Source organism: Fringilla coelebs, assembly GCF_963513975.1.
Source record: "Fringilla coelebs genome assembly, chromosome: 27".
NCBI lineage: Eukaryota > Metazoa > Chordata > Aves > Passeriformes > Fringillidae > Fringilla > Fringilla coelebs.
Genome location: NC_140053.1, coordinates 3,430,949 through 3,442,908, shown reverse-complemented (window position 1 = coordinate 3,442,908; position 11,960 = coordinate 3,430,949).

Here is an 11,960-nt window from a genome sequence, read left to right as displayed (position 1 = left end):
CTAAACCAACCTAAAAGTGCCAACATCACCCAGAAAATGGAGACCAAGAAGGAGAAAGGCTGGGCACCCCCAGATTCCTCCATCTTGCCTCCTGAATCCCCATTCTAAAAACTCCCAAAAATCTATTTTTCAGCCCATGATAAATCCGCTATCATTCTACTTAAACTTTCCTGGCTTGTAATTCTTCATATAAGGTTGGTAATTGTTTTTTCCAAGAGCTAAATCAAAGGCACAGGGGTCTTGGGCTCTGTGCCAAGGTCTCTGAGCCCCCTGGGCAGGGGCTCAAGTCCTCCAGGGCAGCCAGAGGAATTTCTGGGTTCTGGCAGCTGCCAAGATCCTGTCCAAGCACTTCCCAGGCAGGGTTTGACCAAGGGCAGCTGCTCCAAAGGGAATGCAGTGCAGCAGGGCAGTTATTTATACTCCTGCAGGGATGCTGGGTCAGCCTTTTCCCATGAGCTCTTCATTCCTTTGTTCATCTTCCCCTATTCATCAGAAACTTTCCTAGGAGCTGTGTGCAGCCTTGCACTCACATCTCTCTCATTCCTTGAAAGGCTTTGATTTCCTGAGGCTTTATTTCAGCTTAAGAAATCTCTTGCATCAAAATCATCAGTGCTGGTGAGAGCAACACCTCAAACCAGCTCAGGATGAGACCAACACAGATCCAAATTTATACTGGAGAGGAAGAGGAAGCCTCAGCAGGTGCTGCCAGACTGGTCATGGCTGGAAGCAGGTGTGGTGAGGAGAACATCCAATAATTCTGTGAGCTGGGTGCCTGTGGGTGTTTGTCAGGGCAGAGCCTTTCCCTGGGCTGGGGCAGGATTGCAGGGGCTGATGGAAAAGCTGCATTAATTCCCTGAGGAGCTGAGTTTTCCAGCCCGTGCCCCCGAGCCCAGTGCCCAGCAGGATCCCCTTTCTCCTTTCAGCCTTTTGCTCTGCATTAGCAAATGAAGAAAATCTGGTTTCCCCTGTCCCAGGGAGGAAACTCAGTGCCAATCCCCAGAGGGGGTGCAGGCTGCTCAGTGCATCCTCTGCCCATCCCTTGGGAACAGCCAAGCACAGAAATATTCATTTTATTTATTAATTTATTTATTTTAATCATATAATTAATATTATTGTATTTCCATAATTAATATTTTTTTATTATTTTATTATTTTATTTATTTTAAATTTTTTAACTTTTAAATTACAAATTAAAGTTTCTATGTGATCAGTGAATTTGAGAATAGCCAAGCACAGAAATATTCTTTTTCTTTATTAATTTATTTTCATTCCAGAATTAATTTTTATATTTTATTTGTAGAATTAATATTTTATTTATTGATTTATTACTTTAATTATTTATTTATGAACTTTTGAATTAAAAATCAAAGTTTCTATGTGGTCAGTGAATTTGAGAACAGCCAAGCACAGAAATATTAATTTTATTTATTTATGTATTTATTTTTATTTTACAATTAATTTTAAATTTTTGTTTTTATAATTAATATTGTATTTATTAATTTATTACTTTTTTTGAACTTTTAAATTGCAAATTAAAGTTTCTATGTGGCCAGTGAATTTGAGAACAGCCAAGCAGAGAAATATTAATTTTGTTTATTAATTCATTTATTTTTGCCTTATAATTTTAAATTTTTATTTTTATAATTAATTTTTTTTTCAGTTTTAAATTACAAGTTCAAGTTTCTATGTGGCCAGTGAATTTGAGAACAGCCAGGCACAGAAATGTTAATTTTAATTACTTTTATTGTATAATTAAGTTTATTTTTTTTAATATACTTAATATTTTCTTTCTTTATTTACTACTTTATTTTAATTTTTTTAAAACTTTTAAATTATAAATTCAAGTTTTTATGTGGTCAGTGAATTTGAGAACAGCCAGGCACAGAAATATTAATTTTATTTATTAATTTTATTTATTTATTTTACTATTAATCTTACATTTTTGTTTTTACAATTAATATTGTATTTATTAATTTATTACTGTTTTTTAAACTTTTAAATTACAAACTAAAGTTTCTATGTGGCCAGTGAATTTGAGAACAGCCAGGCACAGATATATTCATTTTGTTTATTAATTTATTTATTTTTATCTTATAATTTTAAATTTTTATTTTTAGATTTTTTTTTCAGTTTTAAATTACAAGTTAAAGTTTCTATGTGGCCAATGAATTTGAGAACAGCCAAGCACAGAAATATTCATTTTGTTTATTAATTTATTTATTTTTATCTTGTAATTTTAATTTTTTTTTAACTTTTAAATGATCAATTCAAGTTTCTCTGTGGTCAGTGAATTAAAGAGTGAATCTTGCAGCAGATATTTCTCGAGAGCTGCAGAGCAGGGGCAGCAGGGTGAGTGTCCTGGCAGGCCAACGCAGCCCTACCGGGGCTCCGGGGCGGCTCCTTCGTGTGCCGATGGCCCCGCAGCTCCTGCAAAGCCTGACCCTGCTGCCCTGCCCTGACTGCAGCCAAAAATCCCTAAATGATTGCTGCTGCTGGAAGGGAGGAGCTGGGCAGGGTGGGAGGATGTTCACAGGGATCCCAGGGTGGGGGAAGAGATGAGGATCTGGACTCCATCTTCAGAATCCTGATTTATTATTTTATGATTATATAACATTAAAAACTATACTAAAAGAATAGAAGGAAGGATTTCATCAGAAGGCTCAGCTAAGAATAGAAAAAGAATGAACAACACAGGTTCAGACTGACCAAGACAGTCTGGACAGCTGGACTGGGATTGGCCATTAATTAGAAACAACCACATGAGCCCAATCCCAGATCCACCTGGTGCATCCCACAGCATCAAACAATCATTGCTTACATTTTGTTCCTGAGGCCTCTCAGCTTCTCAGAAGGAAAAATCCTAAGGAAGGGATTTTTCATAAACCATGTCTGTGACAGGTGGGGAAAGCACACCTGGGAAAAGGCAGAGCTGGGTAAAGACAGACAGAGCTCCCCTGAGCTGCAGGGCTTTGCTTTAACTCCACAATTTTTAGTGGATTATAGCAAATAATTATTTGTGATTATAATTATTGCTGTATTGCTCCTCTGAGCCAGGGATCACTGCTGCAGGGGTGTCACCCCAGAGCTCAATGGAACTGTCACCCCAGAGCTGCAGGGGTGTCACCAGAGATGCAGGGGTGTCACCCCAGAGCTGAGTGGAACTGTCACCCCAGAGCTGAGTGGAACTGTCACCCCAGAGCTGCAGAGTGGAGCTGTCCCTGCAGAGCCCAGCAGGACTGTGGTGGCCCAGGTGCTCCAAGCCCAGCCCAGCTGAGCTCCCCTGGGTGAGATTTCCCTGGGGAGGGTCCCAGGTGAGCTGCAGAGGTGGGGGCTGCTCTGCTGCTCTCAGCAGCCCCTGCCCAGCAGGAGCCACGGCTCAGGCTCAGGTTCAATTTCAAACCACCACCCTGGGCTCGTTCACAACCTTGATATGAACCAGCACAGCTGTTCCAGACTGCAAGGCAAGATGCATTCTATCACCATCTGTATGGCAGTTGTCTGGGGTCAAGTGGGCAATTCTCCTTACCTCTCTTCCTGAGTGATCATAATCAAGGTCCCTCAGTAGGGAACACCTGCTGATAACAGACTATTGAATGTCCCTGCATGGCTGATAAGAGCCACAGCATCCCACTGGGAGATGTGAGCCCAGAGGGAGGAGCCAAGCATTCCTACCCAGATATAATCTGGAGATTCTGGAACACCAGCACAGCTTCCCACTGGATTCCCAGAGGAACAGCAGCTGCCTCTTCTTCCACTGGATCTTCAGAGGCAGACTGCACCCTTCTCCAGGATCCCTGCTCCAGCAGAACCACCCCTGGCACTGCAGGAGGGCTGCAGCCACAATTCCAATGGCCCTGCTGCCAGCACCCACAGGGTGTCAGGTTGAGTTCTGACTCTGTCAGTGTTGTTCTAGTGTATTACATTGTTTTATTTTATCCTTTTATTTTTTTCCCCCCTTCCCTATTAAAGAACTGTTATTTCCTGCTCCCATATTTTTTGCCTGAGAGCCCCTAAATTTAAATTAATTTAAAATTCATAGCAATTCAGAGGGGTGGGGAGGGTTTGCATCCTCCATTTCAGGGGAGCTCCTGCCTTCCTTAGCAGACTCCTCTCTTTCTAAACCAAGACAACAGTCAAAAAGAAGGAGGAAATTTTATCTGGGTCTTGCACATGGCTGCCTTTCCTAAGGATGTCCTTTGTGCCCTCCCTTCCCACCTTTCTGTGGGGATAAATCAAGGGCCAAGGATCTGTTCATGCAACAGGAGACTCAGGGAGGAGGTTCTGCTCATGGAGCCTCTCCAGGCCAGGGCTGAAGTCATCTGCCAGAAAAAAAAAAACAAAACCAACATGTTTAATTACCTGCATTAATATTCAGGTCCTGAAGTGTTCAGCATTTGTATTTATTGGCTTAGAGAAATGAAAGAAGCTTTGCAGAGCATGGCTGCTGACAGCCTGCTCCCCTGAGGCCCTTGCTGAGGGAAGCATTTGCCAATTTGCATACATACATACATACATTTTAATTGATTACAATGGCTTGATTGATTCAGTGCAATAAGGTGATTCATTGACAGCTGTAGAAATCAGCTGGGGTCAGAGGAAACACATGGAAAAGACAGGAGCTTCACTCTCAGTTTGTCTTCACCTTACATCAGGGGTTCTTTGTCATTTCTCACACAGGGGGTTGGAACAGGGCACTGATGGGACAGAGCAAAGAATTTTGTGGCAGAGGCTGCTGGCAAACAAAGCAGGGCCATGGCCAGGTGTCCCAGGGTCTCCTCTGAGCTTCTCAGAGCACAGAGCACTCAGATCTGCTCTGCTCTCAGATCCACTGGCAGCTCTGCCTGACATTCTCTGTTTCTCATGGCTGTGGAAGGTTCATGGTCAGAGCGGGGAGCAAAGCTGCTCCTGGGGCTTCTGCTGCTCAGAGTGACCCCAAGATGTGCCACAAAGTCTCTTTTCCCAGCCTGGCTGTCAAAGAAGGAGTCAGAGCTCTTTGGTTCTTGTTCTCAAGGTTGTTTCTTGTTTCTTATCTATAAAATTCTTTCTCTGGCCTGCTGAGGTCTATTCAGCAGGTAAGACAGAGGCACTCTGGTCTTATCCTTTTATACTAAAAACTAGGTGTACATTATTTACAATAACTACAATTAATTACAATAACTTCCTAATACCTATCACCTATGTTAGACAGTGAGCTTCTACTCTAAACCAATCAAAAAATGCCAGCATCACAGCAGAAGATGGAGGCCAAGAAGAAATGTCACAGACAAACTTCAGCTTCTCCACGTTTTGCTGCTTTGGAATGTGATCTGGAGAATTGTTTACCCAGCATGTGAAATTGTTTTTACTTGATGACCAATGACAGCCACCTGTGTCGAGGCTGTGAGCAGTCAGAAGACTTTATTATCATTCCATTCCTTTCCTTGCTAGCCTTCTGATGAAATCTTTTCTTCTATTCTTTAGTGTAGTTTTAATATATCATTTTCATATAATATAATATAATATAATATAATATAATATAATATAATATAATATAATATAATATAATATAATATAATATAATATAATATAATATAATATAATATAATATAATATAATATAATATATATTATATAATATAAATATATTATTATATAATATAATAAAATAATGAATCAGCCTTCTGAAACATGGAGTCAAGATTCTCATCTCTTCCCTCATCCTGGGACCCCTGTGAACACCACCACAGTGAAGGAGAAAGGCTGGACACGCCCAAATTCCTCCTTCTTGCCCCCTGAACCCCCATTCTAAAAACCCCAAAAATCTCTTTTTCACCCTGTGACAAACTAACTATTATTCTACTTAGACTTTCATGGCTTGTAGATCCTCATATAAGGTTGGTAATTTTTTCCATGGGTCATAATCAAAATCACAGGTGTCTTGGGCTCTGTGCCAAGGTCTCTGGGCCCCCTGGCAGGGGTTTGGGCAATCCAGGACAGCCAGAGGGATGTCCTGAATTCCCACATGCTGGGTTCTTGCACTGCTCTCTTCCCATCCACATGGAAACTGCAGCCCCACCCTGCAGCACCAGCACAGCTCTCACACACCAAAACCTTCTCCTGGCACCTGCCAGAGCTCTGCCCTGCTCTGCACTGAGCCTGCTCACCTCTGGATTTTCTTGGACATAACAACATTCCAGTAACCCAAACCAGAGTGAAGCTGTGACCTCTGCAGTCACAGCTGGTGACAAACCCGGCTCACTCTGAGAGGGGAGAGACCCTGGGGTCCTGGTGATGGGCTTGGAAAGACTTTTCATCCCTAATAACTCATCACAGTGGCTGCAGTGGAAGCCAGACCAGCAACATTTGGTTTTCCAAGGCTCACAGACTCAGTGATGTCACCCAGCTCTGTGATTCTCTGATTTTATGCATGAATCCTGAGGTACAGGGGCACCTGCCATTACTAAAAAATAATTAAATAATAGAGTTTGGAAACTGCAAGGTCTAATCAGAACAAAAATTGTGAGGCTGATGGTTTTGGAGCAAGTGATCTCATTTCATTCCTGGAAGGGTAGAAGTCTAAACAGTCTGGAAGTGGATATAAACATTACAAAATACACTGGAGAAGGATGCATTCTATTACTGCAGGAGCAGCATGCCTAAAAACTTCAGCTCTGCAATAAAGAACTACATGGGTGAAGTCAGAGGGATGGCTTAGATTTGGTTACATGAGTAACTATCAGTGTATATTTATATATTTATATCTATATTTATCAAACATTCAGTTCTAACTCCTGTTGCTGCAGTTGCAGAAGAAATGAGCTCTTAGCTGCTTTTGATTTTTTTCTATTTGATCACCCATTCTCCTTCCTTTTCCCTTGGGTCCCCTGATTGTTAATCTCACAGGTCATGGAGCTTTATTAAAATAACACACCAGGAAGACATTATTAATTTTTAACAAAGGCTTTATAGATTTCTTTTCAATAATTTAAACTCATTATGGTCAAAGCTATTCCATTAAACACCAGATCAGTTGGTACAGATGGGATTGCTGACAGGGAATTGTCACTGTAATGTTATCCTGACTTGGAAGGTGTCCATGAATTAACACTTACAGCCCAAGCTGGAGTCATAAGGGTTTTTCTCTTGCCATCTCACAAATAGTGATTTGTGGGAAGCAGAAAAACAGAAACCTCCACAGACACTGAAGGGTTTGATCTGCAGCCTTGAAAGAAGTTTAGATTGATGTAAAAATACAATCCACAGATATTAAGCAGAAAAATCATAAACTGGTATTTCTATAGCTGTAGGTGATGATATGCCTTAAGTAAGTGAGAAACTGCACTGGTAAGATGGTGAAGGGTTCTATAAAATAAAAAGGGTGTGGTTGTATAAAATTAGCTGAGTTTAGAAGTTACAACAGAAGCCAATGTGAGTTAGAAACTCATTGGATAAAAATATCCCCAGTGCAGCAGAAGTGAGTGAAGGTGATAGGTTAGAAAAGCAAAATAAACCCTGTGGCAACTGCCCATTGGGTTAGAAAGTTCTCAACTGCCTTGTAACAAAGAGCTTGTGACTACTCTGAGCTGTGGCTGAATGCCTGCTCCTCTAAAATCTCACAGCCCTGAGAGTGATGTTTGTCTGAGCAATAAATCATTCTGAGCCTGAAAATAATCCCATCCCTCCATTGTCAGCAGTGACAATGACAGTGATTATCTGTCACTAACAGCTCCTAAAGGAGTGCTGAGGAGTTGGTGACCCAGTGCCTTGGCCTTAGAGCCCTCCAAGCCCTGCTGCTGGCTCACATCACCCAGCTCTGCCTTTCCCAGGACATTCCCTCCCTCCATCCCTGCTGGTGCTCAGACTGCTGCCCTCACCCTCAGCCCCTGCTGCCCTGCCAGGTGTGAAAAATGTGCATTTTATGATTGGCTTTTTGCAGATGTTAAAATGAATATTATATGTGTTGTGTTAGAAAGTTAGTTTTAGGTTATAACAAAATGTTAAAATAGAAACTATGCTATGTAGGATACTTTTAAAAGATATTACTCATACTGAGATAGCAGCCACAGGACACCCAAATCTCTCAGAGAAAGAGAATTTATTGCTCCATTATCAGAAGAAATTAACTTCTTCCCACCTTGCTCAGCCCTGGAGATGCTGTCAGGATTCAGAGGAAGAAGCTGCCACTGCCCAGACAGAATCCTGGGTGTGAATGGAATTGATGCATCATGGATGAGGTGTATGAATATGCAACAGGCTGTTGCCTTTAAGGGTTAATCCTCTACTAACCTGGGTCCTTTTTTGGGCTTGTTCTGTCCAGAAAGAGGTACCCAGACTGTCCATAACTCTTTGTTTTTATTGTCTCATATTGTCCTAATCCTAATTGTCCAAATTTTTTTACTCTAATTATATTGCTATTTCAATAACCATTTTCTTACTATAAAACTTTTAAAATTTTAAAAACAAGTGATTGGTGTTTTTCACACAGGGCTGCACAGATTCCTGCCAGAGGACTCACAGGTCACCACTCTTGGGAGCAGAACAATTTCTGCTGTGACCCAGACCAAAGGGGCTGCCTGAAACAGGGCTCTCCTCGAGCCAGGTCTCATGAGCTCTTGGAGATTTATTTCACACCCAAGCTAGCTCAGCTACCTTAGAAGGCATAAAATCAGCAGGATGGCTTCTGAGGCAGTGTTGGAAACAAAAAAGTTTTAATAAAAGGCAAAATAACAAAACTCTTTACAGAGAAAAACCAAGCCAGGTGCAAGAGGTTCTTGCTCCTGGTAAAACACCTCACAAAAGCCATTGGTTTCTTTGTTCTGTTCTTTTCTAGTGAATTGCTCAGGTGGGACTTTCTGGCCTCTGTCCAATTGTCCTTAAGTTTGAGGTGAAGTCCCCCAGGTCCCATGAGATGCCTTTACACCTAATTGAGGAGAGAAACTTCTGGGCTTTTTTCCTTTTTAAGGACACAACAGATAATTTTGTCCCTCCATCAACAGGGGACACATTCCCACAGCTGCCAGTCCCTGGCTGTCCCTGCTCTGCTCCCCATGGATGGGCAATGCTTTCTTTGGCAGGACACCTGCACTGGCAGTGCTGCTCATTAATTTTCCTGCAGGCACTAATTAGGGGCCTCAAGTCCTCCTCGCTTGCTGTGTGTTTCATGTGTCACTTCCATTTCTTCCATCTGCTCCTTTTTGTTTCTCTCTTTCCTGTGCTGACTCATCTGCCCGAGCCAGGCAGCTCCTTGGCTGTGCCTCTGGGGAGCTCTGCAGCATCACAGAATTCACAGAATTCACAGAATTCACAGAATTCACAGAATCACCAGGTTGGAAAAGACCTTTAAAACCATCAAGTCCAACCCAGCCCCAGCACCTCAACTCAGCCCTGGCACCCAGAGCCACATTCAGGCTTTGTTCACCCCCTCCAGGGCAGTGCCCACCTCCCTGGCAGCACACTCCAGTGCCCAGCCACTCTTTCTGTGCAGGATTTGTTCCTGGTGCCCAGCCTAAACTCCCCTGGCACAGCTGGAGGCTGTGTCCCCTTGTCCTGGTGTCACTGGGGAGCACTCCAGAGGAAATGACCTTGTGGGAGTGGGGTGAGCACAAAGAGCAGAACAGAATGACCAGGTTGTGTCACTGTCATATTTTCTGAAAAATCCCTTCACCAGCATTTCTTCTCCTGGGAAGAAGCCTCACAGAAAAAAGAAATACAATAATTATCTGATCACTTCTCCTGTGTTTTGCTGCTTTGGAATGTGGTTAGAGATTGTTTATCCAACATGTGAATTGTTTTTTCTTAATGACCAATCACAGCCAGCTGTGTCAGACTGAGAAGTCAGTCAGGAGTTTTCATTTTCATTCTTTGTAGCCTTCTGTCTGTATCCTTTCTCTATTCTTTACTATAGTTTAGTACAACATTCTCTGATATAATATAATGACATTAAATAATAAATCAGCCTTCTAGGAACATGGAGTCAGATTCATCAACTCCTCCTTCGTCCTGGGGACCCCAAAAATACCACAAGGTTGGAAGAGACTTCCAAGATCATGGAGTCCAACCCAGCCCCAACACCTCAGTAAACCCTGGCACCCAGAGCCACATCCAGGCTTTGTTAAACACCCCCAGGAATGGGGACTCCACCACCTCCCTGAGCAGCCATTCCAGACCTTTTTCACCTTTCTGTAAAAAACTTCATCCTAAAATCCAGCTTAAATTTCCCTTGGTGCAGCTTGAGCCTGTGTGGTTCCTCCAGCCCCTGTTTGTGGGTCCAAGGCTTGCCCCCATTTTTGGTTTTTTGGTGCTTTTGGACAGAACTGTGATGCTTGGGAGTGAGGGCCATGGGCCACATTCCCCACACATCCACTGCTGCTTTTTTTATCCTGAATCACCTGCCACCAACTTCAGCAGGTGCTTTGGAGCTGTTCCCATGCTGACAATCCCAAAACTTCCATTGACCACTTTTCTATCTATTCCTATTTAGATATTTTTTCATATATATGGACATATATAGAGTATATCTATCTATATATCTATATATATACACAGACACAATATATATATTATGTGTGTGTGTATATATGCATATATAGGAATATATACACACTATATATATCTATATCTCTATATATCTATATATAGAGAGATCTACATCTATAGATCAATATCTATAATCTATATCTATATATCTATATATCTATATATCTATATATCTATATATCTATATAGATATATATCTATATATCTATATATCTATATATCTATATATCTATATATCTATATATCTATATATCTGTATTTATATATCTCTCTATCTATATTTAGATATCTATATATATATATTGATATATAATATTTATACACACCCATAAAAGACTCCCAAACTTCTCCCAACAGGCTCTGGCTTGGTTTGGGGGAGAGGGGACCCAACAATGGGTTCATTTGCTCTGTCCTGTGATTTTCCTTTTCTCCTTCAGACTTTTCTTTTTTTTTTTTTTTTGCCTTTTCTATTCTTTTGATTTTGCTTCCTGTTTTGTCCTGTTTATTCCTCTTTAGAGAAGGAGAGTGAGGGAGAGGAGCTCCTTTGAAAAGTCTGATTAAATGAGCTACTGTGGGAGTCCAAACACTCTTTATTAGACAAGAGAGCTGGTGGAGAAGCAAGTGCCAGAATATTAAGCTGCTTGCTGAATTGTGGCTGCAGAGAGCAGCCTTGGAGTCCTCTGAGGAGGGGCAGAGAAGGGGACAGGGACACTCATTTGCCCAGAATTCATTCCCACTCTGAAGCCACAAGCCCAAGCCTTCAAAGAAGGCTTCCAGCAGTTCATGTCTGGGTTGTATTCAAGGGTGACAGAGGAATGCTTTGGGTTCAGCTCAGCTGGGGCAGCATTTGCATTTTGGCTTTCATTAGCTTCTCATGAGCTGCACATTTCTGTGTCCAAAGCTCCTCTGGACATGTCTGAGTCTGGTCCTGCTCACTCTAGCACAATGCACATTTTTTGGCTGATTCAAATGTTTTTTGGGGTTTTTTTTGGCTGTTCTAGAAGCAGCTGGGCACAAATTCCTTTCACTCCAAAATCATTATTTGCATACCACAGGCCAGCTAAAGCTGTGCTGAGTGGGGTGTGAGGTGAGTGGAAATGACACTTCCCTCCAGCACAGAAAATAAGTTAACAAATCCAGAACAAGAAGTTTTGAAGCAAGAGTCCATCCTTTTTGTGCAACCCCAAACTGGAGCTGCTTTTCTGGCACTGCAGCTTCACCTGGCTGTGCAGGGGAGAGGTGATGTGGCTGTGGAAAACAAAGGGAAGAGCATGGAGAGTGCAGCTGCCTCTTCAGAGAGCAATTTAAGTCCTGCTTCCCTTCCTGGGGAGCATCCCATGGCACTGGAGAATCCCCCAGCCTTGTTCATGAGCTGCAGCTCTCCATGAACTCTCCTCTGTCCTGCTTTCCTCCACTGAGCCTCCCCAGCACACAGAACAGCTCCCT